Raw genomic sequence first — 25,347 nt, 5'->3', positions numbered from 1 at the left:
AGGCAAGGGAAGCTGGTGAGTGGAACAGTCAGGGTGTGTACGATGACGTGTGAAAGGAGATGGAGAATTGACACTTTCTCTTAAATTACCACGGCAGGCAGAATGATGAAAGGTTGTTAGTGGGTAGTGTAAGGTGAGTTACCAAATCCTGCATTTCTGCAACGTCAGGTGGTCACGACACAGAAGATGCAACACCAGCACATCACCGTGTCTCTGCCGGGCAGAATATCTCCTTGAGCTACCAGAGTTGGCAACACTGGAGCCACTTGATTTAAAGCAACTGTATTATTAAGTTAACATATTTATTAGTAATACAGACTAGCTTATATTTAAAAGAAAGGGAATGGCATAGGGAGCTATTTCAATTCATAAGAGGCAGCTATTAAGTCAGTGCTAAAATGTGGGGAAAGGAAGCTTTCCCAGTGGTTTTGCTACATTCTCACATCATGATTTCACAAAGCCCAAGGAGTCAATAAAAGCACATTTTAGGCCTTCAAGAGAGACCATAACTGCCTTGACTCTCCGCTACAGGAGACAAACCCAAATATAAGTTTACCCAGTTCCCAAGTATGAGTATCCTGGTCCTCTTCCGTTCGTCCTTTATCACTAGTGAACAGCCACGCTGATAACAACAGGAGTAAGTACAGCTCTCTAGAGAGACAGCAGGTACTGCCCTGAACACCCCATGAAATTCGACACAAACTTTACCCATGCAGAGGCAGAGCAGATTTAAAAGCAAGGGCAGCTCTTCCACCAGCAGTAGCTCAGGATCACAAAACTGCTTCCTGCCGTCCCACCTCCTGAACTTCCTGCCATCCTGTCCAGGGAATACGCCTTTGTCCCTGACCACGAGACCTGCAGAAAACAGCCATCTGCCCAGCCATGAGCATTAAGAAATCCCCTCAGCCAAGTCCCTTCCCTCCAGGTCTTCGGAAGTTCAGCAGTGCTGGACTCACCACGACCTTGAGAATGGACACCCTCCCTGCCCCGCTGCTTCTGGCTCCTCAGGACAGAAATCACTGGTACCAGGCCAAAACTGAGCATCTCAGAACACAGGGAGGGAGAGAACTGCTCATCACTGCCTCTGACACGACACAGGTGATGTTTTGCATATTAAGCACACATGGAAACACAAATTTGAGCTGTTAACATTTGTCATTGCTGTACCTCCCTCTGAGCCCCAGGGAACACAGCAGGGTCCTCAAAGCAATGGGGACCAAAAGGGTGATGAGAAACAGCTCAAGGAGTTTGTTTCATATGCAGAGGAAACTCCCAGAAGGGAAAGGAAATAGCATTTTAAAGCCCAAGAGGCAGTCAGTTGCCAGCTGTTTCTATCACAAGACTTGCACTGTCTCTGCTCAGGTGCTGCACATTCTTATGCAGGGGTCTCCCACTCTGGGAGGATGCTCTTGAGCACCCACCAGCACCATCCAGCTCCACAAACCACAGGGACTCCACCCTTGTCTGCTGCTGACACAGCTACAAAAGGGACAAGAGTGCTCGAGAGGTGAATACCTGTGGGGCAGTAACCTCCTGGGGTGCTGGGGAGCCCCTAAATCACTCAGACAGGAGCATCTCTGTCCATATCCTCTGTTTCCATTTCATGTGGTAGTTCCTCACTGGCACAGCTGCTGATTAAAGCTTACACTGACATCTGAAGACTCAAAGGCAAATTAAAATAACCCTACGCTTCTTAATCCGATACATACTTTTTTAATGACTGGAGTTCCTATGATGTGGAAAGCATCTCTTGCAGGATTCTGCTTTGACCACTGCTGTTCATAAATGTAAAAAGACCTGCTAATGCTCTCTAAACTTCCCACAGAAGTATTTATATCAGCACCCCTCTATTTTTTTTCCCCAACAATAATCTAATTCATGTGACTCTTAGCTATGAAACAGCACTTTAAATCCAGGATCACAGCTCATTTAGATATATGGAATTGGGCACATCCAGAGAGTCATTCCTGCTGTGACATTTCTACTATTGACAGAGTTATTTCCAGGCCCAGCGTGGGCAGGGAACTGGGAGGACTCACCCTTGAGCACAGTCACTGTCCCTCACTGAGGGTGCACAGCACAGCCACATTTTCTAAAGGGACTCTACCTGGGTCTAGTCACATGTTAATAAACATTCTGGCAGCATTTCCCAGAAATAACCTTCAACAGTTACCTAGAAACATAATCCATCAAAATAAACCTCAAAATAGTAAGAAACTAAAAGGGACTTTTATTGGCTGCTTGTGTTCAAGCTATGTACAGAAGAGTTAGTGGACAAACCAATGCCACTGATCAAGCTCAAATTAATTTCAAGGTTATTTCCTTAGTTCTTTTATAAACACAAGTAGTGCTGTTTCAAAGTTCCCATTTCCTCATTCCTTGCTACTCTGTGAGCTCTGAAGAAGCAGCTCAATCTTAGAGACCTCTACAGGACTCGAGAACACCCATTGGAACTCCAGCACTCAGCAGGTGATGAGCTGCAGTGAGTCTGTTGCTCTAGAGCTTAACAGTTAAATCATCCAGAAGAGATTAAAATTTCCCATCAAATAAATTGAAAGTTCTCCTTCAGCACTGAACAGTTCCCTTGTTCTCTAGGGCTCCATCCCCACATTGCTTTTTAATCTGAATAAATACAGATGGTATTTGCATCGCTCTCTTTTTCTTTTTTCCTTCCTGCTGACATGGTGCAGAAACACACAGTGGAAGGATTTTCTTTAGATACTCAGAGCACTCCTGATCTGCATATTGATTTCAACTCATAATTCTTCATAAACAAAATGGATCCACAAGAGTCTGTCAATATATCCACTGGTGAATCCACTCTGTGCACAGGGACTAACACACACCTGGACTGCAGAACACACTGCTTCAGTGAGAACTGGGATTTTTTGGAGTTTCCACTCGAGGCTGTAAAGCTGGGATGCAACAGCAATGGTCCCAGAAACACCCTCTGAGTGATGGGGCTGAGCCTGGGTTATCTCCCTGATAACCCTCACACCCTGGGGACTGTGCAACGTGACACCCACGTGCTGCTGTTCCAGAGGACACGAACCAAAACTTGGCTGTAGCACATCATTTCCCAGCACTGCCCAAGTGCTGCTTGCTCAGCCTGTGGAAAGGAAGCTGGATTTGATTTCCAGGGATGTGTGTGCTGTGTAAGTACATCCATAACCCTGTGCTGCTGCCTATTTACAATTTTCCACCCTGCTGAAAAATTGTTTTTTCAACCACAAGACACACTTCTGATTATTAAGAAGGATCTCTATATACCCCAGAAATTAATCATTCCTGTAGTCTGCTAAGACCCATGACAATGTAGCCTTGGCTCTGGAAAATTAACTGCTACAGGTCAGTCAAAGACATGCAATTTAAAATTTTCTTACATTCTCTTAGATGGAATCTTCTCTTCAACCCTCCTCTCCAATTATCAAGCATTTATTGGATCTGGCATAAATATGCTGCTCATCAGTCTGGTGGGGGTTCAGCTGCAGTTCTAGGGCAGGTTCTCTTCACACCTATAAAGTTTTGCTTTTGGCCTCAGTGGAAGCAGAATTAGATCCTAAATAGGTCCACCACACTGACACAGGGGGGCTTGAACGGGATGAAGGAAGACAACACGAGGAAAGAGAACCTCAAAGCAGGACAGTTTCACCAGACAAGGGCGTGTTCTGTGCAATAAAAGAAGATAATTGTCCTTATCTGCATTACATCAAATACCTTTTGCTTCCAAAAGCCCTTAAGGCTGCAGTTTTTGGTTACCTTTTCCCCCCACTTCCTCTCGGATTAATACTCTTCCTTGGAAGTCTGCTGCCAGCTGCTGCATGGTCTCTCTGGATATCATGAATTTTTGGGTTTTATGACTTTTTCCACCGTTAGAAGGACATTTATCAGGTTAAGCCCAGATTTCTTTCCCTGTCTCACCAGCAGAGTTTTGGATGACTAATCAAACGACTGAATATATTTTAAAGATTTAATTTCTCCCTTCACTATTTATACTAGGCAATGTCACTTTGACACTGTTCTGGCTTTCCACAGGAAAAAACTTTCCAACTTAAATTCCCTTAAAATGAACACGCTCTCAGCAACAGACAGGATTGGTACTGGCTCCATCTTGCCCTCCCCCAAGTCAGCTTCAGCTGTCACCAAAAACACAGTAAGCATTTTCCTTCTTGGGAACTATGTGTTCTTGCAGTTATATTCAGTGGACCAGAAGAGTCTGGCATCAGAAAAAGAACTATCTGATTTCTTGGACTCACTGCAAGAGAACCTGTCTTGGCCAGATACAGTTATCACCACCAGGAACTCGGTTAAATTAAAGCTACCCCAGGCAACGAATATTGGCTGTACAAACAGGGTTCAAGCATTCACACACCTCAGATGCAGCTTTGGGGCTTTGACTGCTCTGTAAAGGGTGTTTCTTCCTGCAGTTATAAATAACAGTGAGCAAAACACTCGCTTTGTATGTTGGTGTAAAGATTTTCAGAGCCACCATCCATGAATCGCTACTACTATTTTAGTAAATGGAAAGTAGTCAACAGCTCTTGAGAACCTTTCACATTTGTCTCTGTTTCCAGTGTGTTCAGATCTGAAAGTGCATTTTTCAGCTTAATTCAGAATGAGCATTTAAGTAAAGGTCAAATCTACTACTTTCACCCATGATCTGCATTGCCCTCTTTCACCTCCATTACCTGGAATTTCTATTCCACAGTCGTAAGGAGGGAAATACGCCCTGTAAAAGCAGCTGCACCTCAGACCTACCTCAGGATACTGAACCTTGGAGTGCCCCTTTATGCCAGGGAAGAGAGAGCTGCCATGTTCAGATGGCAGATCCTTGTGTGGCAACGCTTGGATGTCACAGAAAACCTCTGGGCAGCAGCGAGGAAAAAGTACAAAAATACAAACCAGACCCAAACCATCTTCCTGAAAACCTACTCAAACCAAGTTTTTCCATGGATCCTTTCTACCACAGTTCCCATCTTTTGGCTCCCACATGCAATCCCAGCCCTCAGGCAGAGACACCTCTGACAACTTCCAAGCGAGTGAGGTCTCCACCCAGATCTGCCTCTGCTTTAAGTGCCCTCCTCTCACCTCAGTAATCACCCCTTTCCATCCCTCTATTAAGCCACAACAGAAGCAGATCTGCAGCACATCTGCAGCCTTCTTTCCCCTCCAGGAAGGGTCCCACCTCCATTTCCCTGGATTGGCACCAATGGGAATGTTACTGAATGTCACAGTGAGTCACATCACATCTGCTCTATGCTGTGCTCAGGACAACCTTCTCCACGGAGCTTTTCCATGAGGGGTTGTTCATCAGGTCTTATTTTTAAAGAATCTGGGCCAAGTCATCCCTGCTGTAGCTTTAATGACGTCAATGAGCTACAGCAGGGGTGAAATTGGGCCATTATTTTTTATGTCCATATGTCCTGTGCCCATTAAAGAAAAAAAATGCAAAAGAAGATCAAGGAAGAAAAGAAAAGTTACTGAATCAAAAGACTACCCTGTGCAGAGATTAGTATCTAGATGTGGAATGTTTCTCTTTTGCTCCTGCTGTACATTTATATTTATAACAGTTTATGGAAAAAGAAATACTTCTGTCAAGGTACAACACGAGTTCTGCAGTGACAAATTACATTCACTTTTTGTATCCTGTTTTGATAAAAAACTAACAAAAAAAAAATCTTTACCAGGAAAAGGTCTCTTCAGAATGCAACAAAAGTGAGGGACACAGTTGCCAGTACGTGTTAGTTCCTCCCCTGTAAGCCAATATTCACCCCACTCACACATCACCACCCAGCAGTAAAGCCCAGTGGACCTTGTCCCGAGCTCCTTTCTTAGCAAATCCAAAACACGATTATACAAATATCAAAAGGAAAAATATCGTGTATAAGGTTAAGCCTAAACAGCGTTTTCTGTGAGTATTCAAAGCCTCAAACACCAACATGAAAAGGGACACAGCTGAGGAGACCAAGCCTGCAGATGTAGGACACCAGCTGTGAACAGCAGCAGTAACAGCCACGATCCTGTGGTGATTTTCAGAAGGCTGAACTGCACATTTACTCGAGGTAAATGGCACAAACATGTTTTCCAACCCCCGTGCCCAGACCAAGGGGTGCTGCCCCAGGGCTGTGAGCAGCGACTCTGGGTCACCCAACCACAAAATGCATCACAGTCAGCGAGACCTACAACCACAACTTCTCAGCTCCATGTTTAAAAGCCCACTTAACTGACATTTCAGCCCATGAGTAACCATATTCACAGGAACCCAGGTGAAATTACTCACCAAAATGCCTCCAGAGTGACGCCAGTACCCCTTTAAAGCCACACAGCAACTGCCCAGCAACAGCACCAGATCACAGGAGCCTCGTGTTCAGGGCCTTCCTTTGTAGATCACTTTTATTTCAAAGCTTAATGGAAGATTCCTTTGAAATCTTTGACCCTAATTATCCCAGTCTCAGCTTCAGTCAAAGACTAAGTCCTCCTTGCAAAGGCCTTTCTTCCAACTGCTTTCTCTTTGCATTAATGAGCTCTTTTTCCCACAACAAGCCACAACAGTTGGAGGTTTTGTTTTTGTTTTTATTTTTATTCCTCTCCTCCCCTCCCATTCCAGCACTGGAATCAAAATAACTTGAGATGGAAAAGTGTGACCTCCCAAGCCTTTATTTACAGTATCACAAACCACAAGGGAAGGATCTGTCCAAGTTTTCCAGCTGGAATGGGAACAGCAGGGAAAAAACGTGCCCTCATTTTTGCAGCTGTGATATTTAACACATCGCAGGGGAGAAGACTGGGAAGGAGGCAGGAGAGTTGGAAGCCAGTAATGATGCCATGAAAATATTGGATGAAGAGTCTGAGCCTGAACAAGTAGGTTCACATGATTACATCCTTTCTCCCCAGAAATAAACTGAGCTTTGTACATGCAAATGTAATTGCAAAACCAGTCTGACACACATTTAATGGGCTTACTTCTTGACTTTTACACTAAACCAGACTGTAAAATATAGGAAAACCTTCTGGAGTTCACCTGATTTTGTATTAGGGCTGTAATGATCCCTCTTCACGCCACCATCCCCCCAAATTACTAAAACAAAGACTTGATCAAAAAAATAGAAGCCTCGAAGCAGTGGAATCTTCCTCAGATATTTAAACAGCACAGAAAAACAAACACAAACGAAGGAGGTTTAGATCTATAGAAAGTTTCTTGCAGCAGGAAACTGTCAGTTAGTCTGTGGTTACAACCACACCAGCGTCACAGCTCTTTCCTCCCAGTTAAATACGTGTGTCCAAACAGTTCCTCATGTCTGGTGTTCCTACAGTAAAAGGAGGAAAACCACCAAAAGACAAACTCACCCATGTTCCACTAAAAATTTCATAGTGCCAGACTATACAGGGGGACTACAAAGATCCCTTCTTTTGAAAAGGGATCCTTCTGTACCTTTTCAAATATTTATGTCCTACTCTGCCAGGTGTAACTCAGTTTACCTGGAACTATCTCCCACCTTTAAAAGATCCCATTCCCCCTCCTCTCCCTATCAGCAGTTCCCTCTTCTCCCAGCCTGGCACAGTTAAAAGTGCCACACTAACCCACCACCTTTACACACTCAGAGAGGGAATGTCACAACTGTGCTGCCAAACAGGGTTCCTCTCCTTGCCAGTACAAGAGCAGCCATCACCCAGCTCTCTGGAGTGTTATCACCTCGATCTAACTCCTTACAGTGAGTTCTGTGATATAGTTGATGAAGGATCCAACACGAGGACAGATTTCTCTGCATCCAGTTCTCACGTCATGGATCCCACAGTAACTCCCCTGGTAAGTACAGGATGTAGAAAAAGTAAGATTCAGCCCCAATTTGTGTCCATATAAAAGGACATAAGGCTCTGGAAGGAGAAAAGCTGATGACATTACACAGCCAGGGGTGGAAAATCACAGCCCAGCATGGCACAGGCAGAGACAGGTGCTGCAGGCAAGGCAGGGGGTCCTGGAAGGGCATTAGAAGGACCCAACTGCAAAGCAAACCTGTGCTTCCTTTTGACAGGACACCACACACTCCTTGTATGTTTGTACAAATTGCTTGGAGGGGACATCACCTCCCCAGTGCATAAGTCCCCTGTCCCCACCTGCCTCACATCTTCTCAGGCTAAGGCACCCTGTGATTCCACCTCATTTACTTTCCCCTCTCCTACATATTATCCTCCTGCCCAACATCAGCCTCTGCTTCTTGAAGAGAGAAATTCCTCATCCCACCCAGGATTCTGCAGCTGCAGGACCAGTGGAAACACAAAAAGGCAGCACAGTGCCCCTGGACAGGTGGAAGGGAGGATGCAGAGCTGCAGGTACCTCCTCACTCTGCACCAGCATCCCTCCATCTCCCCATCCCACTGCTTCCCCCACCAGCTCCTTGCCCAAGTCCCACAATTTCCAGAATCACCAGTATTTAGGGCATGCATACGCACACACATCCCAGGGATTGAGGACACTTTCCTAGATTTTCAAGTTATTCCACCCAAAATACTCCCAGGTATAACTTGCAGAGAAGCCTTCTCCCAGCATTTCAACTCTGTCCAGCAGTTTGGATTCAAAGCCTCCAGGTTTGGAAAAACAGAGGGCTGCTGGCAGGAGAGAGGGGAATATTACCCAGTGCCTACAGCATTTTCCTGAACACTGCTATTCAGCTTCTTGTCTTCACAAACACTGCACTCCCTGACAAGGTTTAAAACCCATTTTTCTCCCTACATTCCCTACCTGCCAATCCACAGACGTTCCTGGCTCTCTGCTGACGCAAACAGCCTGGATTCATTTTGCTGTGAACACCATTCCAAAGGCAGTTTCCCCTCACCTGCCCAGGAAATTAATGACCATTTGGGCACCTCATCAGCCCTGTTAAATCCTCTAGGCAAGTGAAACGAGAGGAGCCTCAACCTTGGGGCAAAGCAAACCCTGAGCACTGCTAAGGATTGCATTTCTACTTTGCTGTTACTGCTAATTCCCAGAAAAACACTCCCCTCTACAACGGCCCGAGGGGGATTTCGTGACCTAACACAAGGAGGGAAAGCTCTCGGGATACAGATGTTCCTCCTCAGCACAGGAGCACAAATTCACATGGCAATTAATGCCTCTACGAGCATAAACTCCTCTGTTAAAGCTGCTGACGGCAGCTTTCGCTCCCAGAGAGACCCGTCCACAGCTCCTTCAGCGAGGGCAGGCAGGAGCTGCCGGGCTCTCTCCCAAGGAAATTAGGTATTCCTGAGGGACAAGACAAAGCACTGGGAACAGCCTGGCTCTGCTAATCCTGAAGAGACGCTTCAGGAAGGGAATCAACGTGGGGAACGGCAATGAATTCACTGGGAGCCAGTTCCCCGCCAGGAGATAATTAAGGTATTCAAATCACCCTTAGTTTTCAACAAAGATATTTCATGTTAACACAGGGCTGGTGTCACTGTGGGCTCAGTGCAACTGCTGCGACCCTGAGCGATAAATCCACACAAACTAAAATCACATTTCATTCTGGTAAGTGAACAGCCCCGGATCCAAACTCATTTATTCTTTCTCTTCTTCCCAGCAATTTGTTGCTCCTGAAGCAAAACCCATCAATTTTTGGGTTTTAGCATCCAGCAGCAAAAATGCAAAGTTGCTACACCACAGTATCACCCCAAAGAGACATTCGGGGGAGCTGAAAACACCCTTTCTGATAAGGGAAAAGAAAAAAAAGCTTAGTGCTGAGGAATGTACTGGAGGACAATAAGGAGATGCAAAACTATGCAGTCAGTCTAAAGGTTGACACCCCATCTATCAAAAACCTCCTCTTCAGCCACTAATTTTGTAGGGAGACTTCACACTATGATCCACATTTCTAGAACTCACACAAAAGAGGTTTGGTGGGAGCCAGGCACACACACTGAACCCCTGAATAACATTCATAAAAAACACAACTTCTTCACATTTACTTGCTAAAAACCACCACAGGGTTACTGCTTCCCTCCTACACTCTTCATTAGGAAGTGCTGCATTTCAATCATCTTGGCAAATTTAAAGTTCAGAGGGCAAAAAAAAGGCAGAAACAACAATTTGATGGTAGTACCAGAGGCTGCACAGCTGTTTATTACAACACAAATAAAATCAACATGGTTAAGATTTTTTGGAGGGGGGAAACTCAGACATCTAAGATTTAAATATCCATTAAAAATTCTGTTAATTGCACATCCTGTGCAGCCATTCTCCCTTGTAATGAATTTATTTCAAAGATTTTAAAGAAACAAATATGCTGACTAAGAAAAAGGCAGGGAGCTTTCTTTAAAAAGAGGTTTATTACCAGCGCACACGTCTATGCAATTTAAGCCAACCGTGTCCTGTGAGTGCCAAGCCCTTCCCAAAGAGCTCATGCAGCCATTCTTCCAGACTCCATTTTAGCATGTTTTCCCCGAGCATCTATTCAAGTGGAACCCAAGCTCAGGTTAATCCCCCCTCACCAGCAGCGAGTTAGTAACCTTCAGATTAATTACCATTCTCCCTAGTAACATCTAAATGGGGGTTTTTTTCCTAATCCAGAAGCAAAAGAATAGCCATCCAGCTGAAATGTCAGCACCTACCTTCTGCAAAATATCTCTCTAGATGCTTCTGAATGCAGGAGGGAGTAAAGACAGCATTGCTGAGAAAGGATGTCACTGTTGGTCCACATGTGTCAACATCCTAGAGAAAGACAAAACACAGTTGCTTAACTGCCATGCCCATGGGAAATCAAGAGCAGGAATAAAGCTGCATTCTTTTCCCAGTTACTCCATGCTAACGGCTTCTATGCAAACAACATAAAGCTACAACATTTTCTAATTGCACATCAGAGTTTCTGTGCAGACATCCCTCCGGTATGTCAGAAATTCAATACGTGATAGTAGGCGGCAATGAGCACCTCAGGGATTTTAAGTGCCTTCCAAGCCATGAGTCATCATCATCTCTAACTCATGGAAATTAAGAAGGAAAAAAGAGAGAGAGGAGAAAACACACACGCGCATTGCACTGACCACCCTCACGTGCTCCCTCTGTAAAACACTTCCCTTTAAAGCATTCCCTTCCAATCTGGGTGCTGAAAAACTTCCACGGAGACAAATCATCATCCTGGCACATCACAGCATTGCTCCCAACAGCCCCCAGAGAGCAGGCAGGATCCCACGTTCAAGGGCGGAAGCAGAGCTGGAGCTGCCTTTGTAACCCCCACAAATCCTTCCACACCTGGAAGAACACAGAGAAGGCAGCTCCCCTGGCTGCTGGAGCAGCCGGGCCCGAGGGATGGTGAACCAACAGCCCCCAGGAGGGCAGATCCAGAGCCCTTCCCACACAACCCCAGGCAGCCCATCCACACTCGTATTCCAGCCACCTGCTCTCCCCCAAGGCTGATTTTTGTCAGGAGGGCTGAGAGCCAAAGGAACCTGTAACCGCTCCCAGCTGAGCAGGTTATGTGGTTTGCTTCCTTATTCCAAGCAGCCCCTTGTCTTTCTAAGAGATTCCTTCAGGCAGAGTCTCATCTTTACCTCCAAACACTGGTTTTAATTATGCTTTCAAAGCAGCTGGGTTGCACTTTAAGGCATGCACATGTGCTGCCCACTACCAGCCATCATCCCCCCAAGTATATTCAAGTTTCTTTAGGTCTTCATGGCTTATCGTGGTTTCTCTGCCCTGCTGTTCTCCAAGCAGCAACCAGAGCAGAGTCAGGGCTGTCCATAGCACACGGTCTGCCAGGGTGATGGAGCAGGGAAGGTTGGGGTTCATGCAGCCATTCCCCTACAAGTCACCCACAGGCCTCAGCAGCTCCCACATCCCCCAAAAAAACCACACATTCAGATTAAAACTGCCTCTAACTCACTCAACTCCCCATCAGCAGAAACAGTCCTTTCCCCTTCAGGTCAGGAAGGCACAGTTGTCCTTCCCAGCAGCAGGAGCTGTGTTTTGCATCAGAACATGGAAATCTGAGTCCACAACCCCACAAATAAAAGCTCATCTCCTTGATTAGAACCTGGATCCAAGCCTTAAGACCAGCACCCAAAAATGAAGGGCTATACACAAAAATAACTAAAACACCAACATGCTCTGCTCCCTGCACCAAAGACCCTGAAACGTGTGGGGAAACCGCTGCTGCCTTTAGCTGCAAACGCTGCTTCAGTTAACAGACAGATTTATGTCTCAGCAACAGTTTAAAAAAACACTAACTGCTCTTTCCTCTTGTACCTTCTTGCACAGCAATTTAAAAAATATAATAGTGCTTGCACGGGTCAGATTCATCCTGGAGGAAGAGCAAACGTGAGTAACATTGAAGGCCCATTAATCTCAGCAATCTCACCAAGAGCAGCAGCCAGACAGCTTAAAAATATATTTAGTCCACAAATGCTTATTAACGTCATTTGCTGATTCACAGCTGAGCCAGGCACATGGAGCCCAAATGCCACTTCTGCTTTCCCAGGCTGGGTTTAAAATAATAATAATAATGACAAAACAGTTGAAAGTGTCAGGCATCAAGTTGCTTCACCTATCTCAAAACCTTCTGTCATGCAACTAATAAATGTGGATCTATTTGCGGTGGAAACTTCAGGTCCAGTCTGTGGTCCTGTGGTTTAGGATCTGATCCGAGTTTATCTGAAACTGAATCTTAGTTTTCTTCTCTTTTACTGACTATTGATCTTGTTGCCAACGTTAACACAGTCAAGACCAGCTCATAAATAAAATTGATTCTTCAGGCTCACAACAAAATTAACACTGAAAATCATCACAACTTTTAAAATTACATCTTTACAACTGAACAGAAATATTTGATATACACAAACCCGTGTCAAGAATTTCTTTGTGCGCTTTAGGGCAGAATTAACCCACCAAATTCTTAAGGAATCCTTTAAGAAAAAAATTCTTTTTGTGAAAGAAAATTTAAAATATTTCTTCCCCTACTGTTAGACACAATGCAGTGATTCAAAGCCCAAAGGATTTTCTCTCTAAAGCAACTATTCAAATGTGTACAATGGAAATGTATTGAAATACAACATTTTAATCTTGCTTTGCCTTTGAATTTTTAAACACTTTTTCAGAAAAGCGAGTATCTCATTAGTCCTTTCAGCTATTCTACCATTCTGATTCGCAAGTAAACAAGAATCCTCATATTACCTTTCTTTTTTATAAGGACTTATCATAGATACATAGTTTTTAACTCAATATACATCTAGTCTGTCTGAGTCTGACCACTTTTTACATGTTATACAACAATTCATTCCTCGGGCACGCTGGGATTTGTCCATATCCTTTCTTTCTACATTTTCCACAGGCTAGACACATTTCTATAGACACTGGATACGCCAGACAACATCCTCCCAAAAGAACCATCCACCACAACCTACATTTCAGTAAATAAATTGTAAAAATCTGAGTCAACCCAGGCCCTGCTCTGTCTCCCTGGTTCTGTGGAGCAGAGTTCTCAGAATTAGCAGGGCCTGGACCCAGGGGTTCAGAGTTTCAGTCTTGGGGTGAGGGCAACTTCAAAAGCCCCCTAGGTACCTACAAACCTGAAGAGCGGCCACAAAGCCTCCTCAATCTAAGAAAATCAATCTTCCCACATGCTTTATTCTTTCTTATTTTAGGACTGGTTTTTTTTCCCCTGGGTTGTAGACTGGGGAAGGATGACAGAAGTTCTCATTTTCAGTGACCTGAAGCCTGTAACAATCGTTCCAAACAGAAAGACAGCTCTCTGCACCCCTGCTAATGGTACTGAAATCGAAAGTGATTAAAAGCAAAACCATTTGAGCACAACAGAAACTGAAAGTATTGCCTCTGGGAAGCAGAAACACCGTCAGCAAACACTGAAAGTAATAGATAATTAATGCAGCCTAGGAAATTATGACATATTTCTAAAACTTGTTTTCTGGAATAATCATAAACAATTCACCTTGGCTGTATTCCCAAGTCATCACTTTTTAAAGCCACTGCTGCTGCTATTCTTAATTTATTTATTTTTAGGTGTGAGAACAGAATACCAAGGCAAAACTGAAACTTGAAAATTGTCAGGTTTTAACCCTCTTGTAGCTTTACAATCATTAACTCTGGCTGCATTTCAGAAGCATTTTGTGCTGTGTGGAACTCAAATACACAGTTAAAACTGCATCTGCTTCAAAATTAAACTGCTCAAGTGTGGGAGGCTCCAGCACTGTTAAAGAAGGGGCACATTTGTCCAAACCATCAGGAAAAAGCCACACAACAAAAACAGAGAAACGTGAGTTAATGCAAGGGCTCCCAAAAGGCTACAACAACAGTTTTCTTATGGGCGATTTGCAAAGAGAAACGTTTCAAGCTCCCTCCCTTCCTCACAAGGCTTCCAGGGAAGCATCTCCCCAAGGAAGTCTCTGAGCATCACAGCGGCTCAGACCCAAATCAAAGCCCAGTTTGTTCTGGAGCAGCACAACAGTCCATCACACAGGTCCATGAAAGCAGACCCCAGCTATTAATAGACACATTCACACAGAAATATGTTTTGCAAGGAGGCAGAGGTGCCACACGGCTCATTTTTATCACAAATGCTGCACACACCACATTGCACTAACAGAGCTGACATTTACCTTTCCAAGGAGGATGATTAATTAGTTATAAGATGCTTTCTGCTGGCTTCTGAAGGCTTCTCTGCTGAACTGATGTGCTGCACTTCACCTTCCAGTCCTTCCCCGAGAGGCACCATCACTGCCACCACTAAAACTCTTTATATTGGTGGGATGGGCAGAGCTCCCACAAACACACCTGGTGACCACCACAGACCACAACACAGAGGCCTCACACCTCGAACCAGAGGCCTGCCAAGCACTGGCAATAAAAAGCAAGACTCACATGCTGCTTCTGCAAAGCCAGAGCCACTGAGAGCACTGTCTTACAGGGAGAAATGAAGCAGCAAAACTCTCCCTCAACAACACCACAGCTGGTTCAGCTCAGCTCAATCTGCATTAATAAATACCAAGTGTCAGTTGTGGTCAAACCTCACACGGCCATGGCTTGGAAGCATCAATTTGAGACCACAGAGAGTCTCCAGAGCCCTTTATCCTCAGAGAAGGTGGTTTCTGCTCTCCTATAAGTTGCCCTAAAAAAATAAGGGGATATAAGGGAGCAAATGAAAATCAACAAACCAGAGAGAAAAAAATTCCAAATCTTGAAGAACTCTAATTGTAGGAACAGGCTCCAGGACGTGCCAGGAAATTAATCAACATGCAGGACAAATGCAGCAGTTAAACTGGAAAATACGAACAGCTTGGAAAGGCACCCGGACCATTTTCCCCTCTCTGATGTTTGTAGCATCTGGCCCCTCCAAAATGCCCTGGAGTTACATTCCCAAAGGAGCACAAGGTCCTGGCCTCACTGCAAGCAGCCAGACCCAAGGGGAAGGGACAGAAAACAAACAGCAAAATGTTTCCAGAAGCTGCCTGGGTTCTGGACCCTGCTGTAGCTGTAATGACCTTTTCATTCGCAAAGCCCTCTCCCTCCTTCCTTAAAAGTCATTATTCCTTGCTTAAAAGTCATTATTCCCTTGTATTAAAGCAGAGATTGGAGTGGAAAGTATTACAACACATTGCTCTGATCAGACTGCGAGAAAAAAAATATTAAAAATAACCCCTACACTCAAGATTTTTAGGAACATCACATCAGTCTAACAAAGGAACAGTCATATTTAATACCAAATATCCAAGGTGGCAACCTGTCCCCTACACACATCACCTTCCCAAACAGAGGAGACCTCCTGCTTCCATGGTGGGATCCCAGGAGCCACCACCAGCAGCACCTGCTTCACCCTGGCATGGAACTGCTTTGAGGTGGGCAGAGCTTAAAAAGCAGCTTTTAAAAGCATCTTATTTAGAGCCAAGCTTCAGACTCCCCTCTGAGAGCAGTAAAACCTACAGGATTTGTTTCTTCCAGGAGCATAAAAGTGGAGGAGGAGAGAAAATTAAAAAAAAATAAAGAAAAATAAAGAAAAAGCCTCTGGGTGGGTTCAGCACCTGTGTATGCCAAAGGCACTCCATGTTTTATGGATGACAATGCCATCACCCCTGTGACGATTTTGAAGTGAATCAGCCACACAGGGTCTCCTCAGCCTGTTTTCAGGAGAATTTTTTTCCCCAAAAAAATTATTTTAATTCAACTGTTTGATTTATATTATTTTCCAGTCATTTCTAGCCAGGAATATTTCAAACAGAGAACTCGACGTCAGCTTCCACCTTGCCCCTTCCCATACAAATGTGCTAATTAGCACAGAAAAATTAGTCAACTCTGCAGTATTTCACCTTAAATAAGGCAGCTCAAGAAATAAAACACCATTTAATTGGTAGCTGACAGCCAGGGAAGAAACAGTGGCTCAGTAACATGCTTAAATAGGGCCTGAAATCCATTCCCAGCCCTTGATGGAAGCCTGTCCTTGTCAACGAAACCCACGATCCATAATAATGCTCAGTATTGTGCTTTTATCCTCTGTTTTATCAGAGCTCATCTGCTGATCAATGAGGAGTCCCAGGGAATAACACTCTGAATTTCAATGTCAACACAGCAGTACTGTGGTAATGATTGAAAATATTTACATATTGCCTCACTGATCGTGGGGTGTTCTTTTCCAACCATCTGGCTACTGGGCACTCTTTTTTTTTAATTATTTTATTTTATTTTTTTAGGGCTTCACAACTATTCCAAGCAGGTTGTTTGACCATCTCTACAGCCAACATCCAACATTCCATCTGAATCAGGTTTTCCTGTTATTTTTAACCCAGAACATTAGGGAAAGCATTAATCAACTTCATTCCATCCCAGGGAAGGGGAAAATAATTTTCTTAACAAGGACAAAACCCAAAAAAAACCCAGCAAACACCTGCTCTGTGATGTGCCAATTCAGCTTCAAGGGCTCCTTTTTGATGTGACTCAAGGGTGTCACCACTTTGACAAGGGATGAGTCAAATGGAAATGTGTCACTCACTCTGCTCTCTGTGCCAGCCTCGAGTAAAGAAAGGCTGTAAGGGCTGTTTCTCCCACCTCCAGATGGAATTCCTTCTGATTCCTGCAACGTGGAGCCCCGGGGCGCCTGTGTTGATGCTGCCTTCAGGAACTGCTCAAGTTCTCCAAGCCAGGTGGTTCAGGCCACACAGGCTGCAGGAATGAAGCTTGAAAAGCACCACTCAGTCTCCCTTCCCTTCTCCCAACCTCAACCTAAGCATTCCAAGACCCCTGAGCCCACCCCAACTGTCACCCACGGTGCTGGTGGGGTGGATTTGCCTCACCTGGCTGCACCCTCTGACACCCTGCAGGTCCAGAGACACCCACCTGGGCTACACAACCAGAAATTCTGGGGAGAAATCGAGATTTAACCTCCAAAAAAAAAAAAAAACCACACACAAAAGGAAAAAGAACTTCCTTGCAAGGTGCTCTGAGTGCAGCCAGTTAAACTCTCATCTTGACGATTCCAGGTTTTCATGTAAAACTAAATTTTTTAAAAAGCTTTGAAAAGCTTATCTCTGTGCATTCCTCTAGGAAGCTTAGGAGCAAGTTCAATAAAATATGCAGCAAAGACAGATATCTACAAGATCTACAAGTTTGCTGCAAGAGACCTCGGCAGGGAACTTGAAGGGAATATTAAAAAGGTGGTTCTCAAACAGTTGTCAAACTGATTTCAAGGAGTTTTTTAGTGGCTCCAAACATGTTTCTAATCAGAAGCTGACACTCCTGGCTGCTGGTACCATAAACTTGATTTAGGAAGAATGGGAGGTCTAAAAGCCAAATTATACTCAGCCTTCAAATCAGGAATTAAAATTCTCTCTCAACACGGTTTAGCTGATGATTTGGGTAACCATGTTCAAGGTAAGACAATACCTCTTTTCAGTTTTACTTTGACAACAAGGAATAAAACAAAAGTTATGTCAGCAAAATGACATACAGAGAACAAAAGACAGAGCAGGGGGGGAAAAGTGCTCTGACATATCTGCCTTTGATAATACAGATGCTCCACTAGACAATGAAATCTCCCCTTTCTGTCAAGCTCCTTTTTCTGCTGGGACAACTGTATGAAGAAATGGGTAGGAGGAGGACAGAAAGCTCTTTCCTCTCCATCCTCTCTGCCCAGATGTTTTGCAGACATGATGCAGAAGATCTGACCTAATGGTACCAAAGTGCCCACCCTCAGCAAGGCAAGTAAAACCAGCTCTTCTAAACAAAAGCATAAACAAAAACTGGGAAGGCAGAGCAACACACAGAACTGGACTACAACTGTTAATCCTTCAAGCAGGCTTGCCCAAATACGCTCTTCCCTCTCACACAGGCAGCATGTTAAAGGTGCCCTTTGGAAAAACTTATTTACAGGCATTAAATGTAAGCAAAAGACAGCATTAAAATTACTCCACAGTCTCAAAAGAAATAAAGGACACATTGGGCCTGTGCTAAACACAGTTTTGAGGATATGTGATGGAAGATGTTTACTGTTTCTTGAAGTTAAAACCTGGCACAATGTTTTACAATCCAGATACAGGTTAGACAAATAATGGGTCCCAAGAGTCTGCATAAATTATGTTTGAAAACAAGGGAGAGAGGGAAAACAAAACAGGCTATATGTTCTTCTCTACCAGTTGGCTTTGGTGCATCAGAAGCCAAAAAGCCCCATGTTAAGCCTGCTCAGAAATAACAGCCTGCCTGGAAACAAGGAAAACAAAACAAAACGGGAGACAGAAAACTGAGATTTTACTGTCTCTTCTGCTGAATTGTGTCCTGCAACACTCCATACATGTGTTTCTGTTTTACCCTTGTTAAAAACAGAAGTGATCCTCCACCTCTGCTTGTGAAGAGCACTCAAAGTGTTACTGAGATGGGGATGGCAGAGAAACAGCAAGCAGAGGCCTCCTTCCCCTTCTGCTCTTCCCCACCAAATATCTGCGAGTTATTTACATCCTCATATCCTGAACTCCCCCTCCACTTTCACAGCTTGCAGTTAACTCTGCATCCTGCTGGAGATAACACATGTTTAGCTTTCAGCATGTTTAGGCTGGAACACCCTCTGAACGTGAGGCCGGGTCACCAAGCCCACAGAGGGAAGGATTTCCAGATGCAGAGACTGGCTAGGAAATAACACACAAAAACATGAGGCTCCATCCCTCCACCACCCTGGAGAACTCAACCTACTCAGGGAAGGAGACAACTAAACAGCTTGGCAACGCCTACAGCTGGTGCTCAACCTCAGATCCAGTGAAAAGATGTAAATATTTAGATTTCAATTTCATCTGATATGATAAATATAAAATCTCTATTTCCTTCTTTAAAAAAAAAAGAAAAAGAAAGCAGCATTAAAATAGGTAAGCCACCCACATAGAGAACAGGATTCTGCTGTATTTCTACCTTCAGGAGGAGGCTATTTAACTTATGGTATCGATCTTGAAACAAATTATAACCACAAGTGAAATTACTCCCATTGCATTGTCTTCTGATGTATATAAAACATAATTACACCACATTTATATACAAATACATACATGAAATTGTTTTGCTGTTCATTCCAAACGTGCAGTGGCTGATGGCAGCCCATTCTTTTTTCACCTCTTGCAAAATGCCCACAGAGAGGTAACTCCAACTCCAACCCAAATATCTGAAAAGAGCCCCAAAGTGATGCCCCACATCCCAAACCAGACCCTGTATGAGTAACCCACAGCCAGAGCTGAACTGTTGTTTACCAGGGCTGTCCTACAAAAACCTGCAATCCTTCCATAACCTTTTAAAGCACATAATGGAATTAAGGCCCCACTTCATGTCCAGAGTCAGGTCACGCACATACCAAACTTCTTTGGAGCTGCAGATTACGCGGCCTCGCCCCTAAAGATCCAACACAGCCCTCAAGGTGCTGATGTGATTACACCTCCCCACCCTCCAAACTGGTTATGGTGCTGTTAAAGAGAAATGCTTTCTCAGGTCACTGCTCTGGGGGTTAAGTCAGCTAATACGCCTGAATTAGTGTCCCCAAGGTCGTTATGTAAGTGCCGGCAATCCAAACAAATCAGAGTTAACTTCCCTGTCTGTTACAGGAATCCCCGTTGCCTATGAAACTCTCAGCAGTTCATTCACTATTTTCCTCCCCAGGTCCTCACAGTTCACTTCCATGTCCAGATGTGCCTTCCCAGCTCACAGCAAACTACCTCTTGTTCCTTAACTGGATTGTCCAGACCTCTGTTCCCTCCTCCTGCCACGACAAGACTATGGAAACTGATGGAAAATCCCAGGGAGAAATCCCAGTATCTGATCTCCGAGAGGAGACGGAACTGTTTAAAGGCACAGAAAAGGATGAGTGGCAAATCACTTTTCCTCATCCCATCAAAGGAGTCTCCCCAATTTACCCAATCCCAACAGTTTTCCCATCGAGGAGAGCTCTAAGATTCCTGCTCCCAACGCCACAGCACCCACCAACCTCAGCTGGCCAAACACACCGAGTCAGGACTGTCAAACCTGCGCAGAGTCCTCGCTGTCCAAGAGACTCAGTGCTCAGGCTTGGGGATTTTTTTGTGGAAAACTTGATGTCCACAAGGATGCAGACTTCTGGATGTTGTAGGTCTTCAAATCTGTCTTACTGGGAGTTCTCAAGCACCACCTCAGAAAGGAGAAGCCGAGGATCAGCTTTTGCCACGAGGGGTTTTCGGAAGCTCCAGGCACTGCTGTGGGCGCCACTCCTGCCTGGAAAGCTGCGTCCTGCCCAGCACTCCTGACTCACCCAAGGTGTTTGCTTTCTGTCCCTGCCCTCCTGGGTGCTGGCATGTGCATCCTGCCAGGCTCCAGCCCTGGCAACACCGGAGCAATGACCCCGGCACCGTCACTCCCACACTCCAGAGCTGTGCCAGGTTCTCGGCTGTGGCTTTCCACACCTTTTCCACACCCTTGACCTGGGCTGCCTCAACCACCAACCCAAGATCCCCGCTATCCTTGTTACCATCCCCTGCACATGGAAGCCCACATGCAGCAGATGCTGTTTTCTCTCTTTTCTCCTCCTGGATGGTCTCTCTGGGATCAACTTTGATGTGCCCCAGCTCTCCAGGGCAGGTTTTAGCTCTGTGCTGACTGGATTTCTCCCCTGCACCCAGATTTGCTCCATAACTATTTATCTCCACTTGCCTGAGCAACCTCTCATTTCTTCTCACCTCTGGAGCCCAATCCTGTGTCAGACACACTCAGGAAGGGCTGCAGGAGCGGGAAGCAGCTCCATCTCCAGATCCTGCCATCTCTCAGGACGTCCCCTGGACCCCCACCAACCCTTCAAAATTAAAGATACTTTTCTCCCAACTGGTTTTTAAGTTGCCAGTGGGATTTACTGAAACATTTTGCTGTGAGTTTCTAAGAATTATTTTTTTTTAATTAAAAAAAATAAAAATCACCATCAAAGACAGTCACACCAGCAAAACCTCTTCCCTATGGAAAACTCACAAGCCTGACTTCAGGAGCTCTGTGTACTCACTTGGCATCGTGCTGATTAAAACTCCCGGTAGTGTCAGGATCTGGGTCAGCCCCAGGCTAAATTGCTTTCTTCTTCTTACATTAAGAACATCCAAATATCATTCATTACTTTGTTCATTTAAAATTTCGTAGGACTCTTGGCATGGACACCACAACTCGAGAAGCCACATTCCCTTTCAGTCTGTCGGTGAGCTCAGACAGACTCTGCCCCAGCACAATCTTGTGGCATTTGGATTTCCTCCAATGCCCAGGAAACAAAGTTATAAATAAAAGTGTTTTATTTATTCCCTCCCCCTGCATTAATTACTCCATTTCCAGTCACACTGCATACTACAGAACACTTTTATTTCTAATACGTTTTCAGGCTCAAAATTGAATTTAGACATATTTTACTAATTTGGGGGGATAATCAGAAATATTAATTGCATCACACTCCATGTCAGCCAGCTTTAAAATTAAATGAGGCATCTTCACCATGTAGAGAAACTGGCCATTAAGAAAACCATGGGGTTTATATGTTGCTTTTTCCTCCTAAGAAAATAAAAATAAAGAGAAGAGAGACACTGAAGCCTGTTTCTCCCCTCTCAAGAGTAATCCTGAAAGAAAAACACATTTAAAAAAAAAAAAAAAGGCCAAAAGTGCTTTCTAGAGGGATCCTGCTGGTCCTGGAACAGGACATTACGGTGAATATGCATGAGAGGCATGAGTCAAACTGCACTGGGGAGCGAGCATCAGCTTTCACTTGCCATTTCCAAAGCCTTCCACTCAGGCTGCCAAGACAGCAACTGAATGACAAGACTTTTTGTTTGAATGTTGGGGGGAGATTAAAGCTCTTTAGGACTAATTGGAGGAGTGCTAATTGGAGCAGCACACTTGAAGGATGTGCTGCTTCTCTATTTGGCCAACTCACAGAAACAGTGACAAATTCTGAATAAAACCAAACTAATTATTTAAATTCAAAGCCTTTTAGCCTCACTGTCAATTATAAGTTTTTGAGAATTTCTATTAAAAAAAAAAAAAAATCAGGGCCAGGTCTTTCCAAACTGGTTGCTGTCAAGCAAAATGAGAAGTTAGATAAAACTCCCCCGTGCCAGCTGGTAAATCACAATAAATGCCCGGGCTGTCAGATGCACAACAAGCGACAAACGCACTGACACACACCAGCAAACCCAAAATAGACAGGGTATTTTAATAAGAAGTTATCATTTGGGGGAAAGATCCTCAGGAAGCTCATCAGAATCAAAAGTCATACACTGAGGGATACTTATTTTTCTCACATAAGCTGAGGAACAACCACCAACAAGCGGAGTTACGTGAGGCTCGGGGAGACTGTCAGCCTTGGAGTTCACTATTTAGACATCACTTAAAAGCCTTTCTGCCAAGTTCCTTAAAAAAAAATACCACTAAAGGATACCAGGGAATTGTTTACTCAAAGCATTATTGTTTCCTGAACACAGATGCAAGAAAAAGTTTTATTAAGAAGATAAACAGCTGCTGCTGTACACGGATTAGATGGTAACAAAAGCATCTAAGGGCCATAAAGGGAATAGTAAGGGAATTAAAAAGCATTTTTATGCATGAAGATGGCTAACATCTGTACGTTCATTAAAGTGGTATCAACTATGCTTTTAATTAAAAGTTAGTGACAGAAACTTAAACATGATCAATGGACCCAGCAGCCCACCAGAACTCCGCTCCATCAAAAGGAAGCAGCACAAGCTGCGTTCCAGCCCTTGCTGCTCATTTCTCTTTCCCTCCCAGAGATGCTGCCACAACCAGAACACACTGCAAGGACCACGAAGCAAAATTCCTGAGAAAAAACAGCAAGCCAGGACAAGTCTGCAGCGGTGCTTTCATGCCTGGCCATTCTCTATTTTGTACATCCCGAGGAGACGCTTCAATTACCGAGTTACCTGTCAGAACAGCCAGGCACTCGGCCATCCATCCACCACGGGGTCTGCCAGGGGAAAAGAGGGAAAAAGGCTGCCCTACAAACAGCAGTCTCCTATTGACCAGAGGAAAACAAACCGCCCAGGAGCCAGTGCTGAACTCTGTAACACAGTCAGGCGGCTTGTGTTACTCGGGAGCACAACACAGTCACAGTCACGACAAAAATAAACTGCGTGATAAAAATACAGCACGAGCAGAAAGATGTGGGCAGGGAGCAGGATCGGGGAGCCATCGGAGGATAAGGAGCCCTATAGCCACAGATATTCCCACGTGCACTCAGACCACATATTTAAGTCCTGATGTCCACAAAGACTAATCTACTGCCACTGTCCTGCTGAACCGCTGTCAGGGGCAGAGCTGAGCACACACAGATTATGTCTTCACGGACTGAAGACGCTCCCTGACATCGTATTTCCCACCAAGCAGCTTCCAGACGCAGAGGGCACACAGGAGATGGAAGTTCTCGCTTTAGAGCAGGTACTAACACAGGAAGGAACTTTTTTTTTCTTAAATAATTCAAGTAAACTTTGCCTCTGTCAAGGCATTTTAACACAAAAGGTGATAATGCTGACTTGTGTGGCTGACTGAGCAGGGCACTGCTCTGAGGGACTCCCTAAGGATGCTCCAGCCTCAGGCTGAGCACCTCAGTGCACTCTGTGCTTCAGCTCCTTCAGCAGAGTGAGAGAGCCTGGGGAGGAGGTGAAGTAAGGGATTTAACCCTCCCACAGCTGGACAAAACGCTGGAGTTGTTCACGCTGTAGCCACGAGGCATCAGTGCACTCCAGGATGGAGCCCAGGGTTGTTTGGGAACATTAGGCAGGACCCCTTCTGTCAAGGAATGGGGAGGCCGGAAGAAGGGACTGCCAGGCCCAGCAAAGAGAATCCCCTCTCGCAGCCCATCATCCACTTAAGGAACGGGCATCCTGCTCTTTCCAAAGGGAAAAACCTCTTCCTTCCACCCTCCCAGGGGGAAGCACCGCCTCAGGAGCACGGCCGGTTTCCAGGGAGTAACCAGAACCCAGCAGTTCCCTGAGCGCAGGGGGATCTCCAGCCCAAAAGCCCACGAGGTTCTCCCTCAGCTGCACTGAGTCAAGGCTGTTTCTCTATGATGCTGCTGCGGGTCTCACCCTCTTCTCCCACCACAGGGACGGGGGGTCACCCCGGGCAGCACCTTCACCCCTCCTCACGGCCCGGCCTCGTCAGAGGGGCTCGCGGGGCGACCGCACGACAAACCTGCCCCCGGGGCCTCTGCCAGAGCCCAGCTCGGGGACATCCAAGCCCGGGAGATGCGGCATCGAGGCAGGAGGAGGCCGGGCCGGCGGCTCTGCCGGGGACGGGCTGGTCTGGCCTCGAGCCGCGACCGACCCCGAACGCTCCCTGTGCCGTAACCCGGCGCGGAGGGTCCCCGTCCGTCTGTCCGTCCGTCCCCGCGGGCACAGCGCGGTGTCCGCTGCCACAACCCGCCGGCGCGGCGAGCCCCGAGCACGGCGGTGTCCCCGCCGGACCTGCACGGCGCGGGGCTGCGGGTGCCGCTGTGCGGGACCGGGCGCTGCCATGGCCGCGGGGCCCTCCCGCTCACCGGCCGCTCCACCGGGAAACTTTTACCGCCGCATCCCGGGAGGGGACGGACCGCCCGGCCCCGCTCAGGCTGCGGCAGCCCCGAGGCACCGCCGGGGACCCTCCGCGGCCCGCGGGGGCCGTTCCGCCGCCGCGTTCCCGGGGAGGGGCCCCCGCGCCGCACCGGCCCCTCGGCGGAGCCGCAGCCGCTCCGCGGGCCCGGCCGCCCCCCCAACCCCGCGCCGCCCTCGGGCCCGCCGCCGTTCCCGCCCCCGCCGAGGCACCGCCAGGTGCCGGGGCTCGCCCCGCCGCCCCCCGCCACGCACCGGCTGCTCCCGGCGCGGCGGCCGCGGCTCCCGCTGCTGCTGCTCCCGCTG

General features: G+C 46.0%; 1 protein-coding gene across 4 annotated transcripts in view; it reads right to left on the bottom strand.

Moving 5' to 3' along the window:
* PITPNM2 (phosphatidylinositol transfer protein membrane associated 2) overlaps positions 1-25,347 on the bottom strand; it is a 128,685-nt gene extending 103,338 nt beyond the window's left edge. Inside the window, exons 1-2 of one of the 4 annotated variants that reach the window (XM_017814163.1) lie at positions 25,297-25,347; positions 10,585-10,684 (exon numbers count right to left, since the gene is read on the bottom strand). The gene's annotated coding sequence lies outside the window, so the exon portion shown is untranslated. Of the gene's footprint in view, positions 1-10,584; positions 10,685-10,901; positions 10,919-14,580; positions 14,598-23,376; positions 23,614-25,296 lie in introns of those variants that run through there. The other 3 variants (XM_017814166.1, XM_017814164.1, XM_017814165.1) reach the window with 3 other exon arrangements.

Source organism: Lepidothrix coronata, unplaced genomic scaffold, assembly GCF_001604755.1.
Source record: "Lepidothrix coronata isolate B3197 unplaced genomic scaffold, Lepidothrix_coronata-1.0 Scaffold44, whole genome shotgun sequence".
Lineage (NCBI taxonomy): Eukaryota > Metazoa > Chordata > Aves > Passeriformes > Pipridae > Lepidothrix > Lepidothrix coronata.
This window is presented reverse-complemented; position numbering and strand designations above follow the sequence as displayed.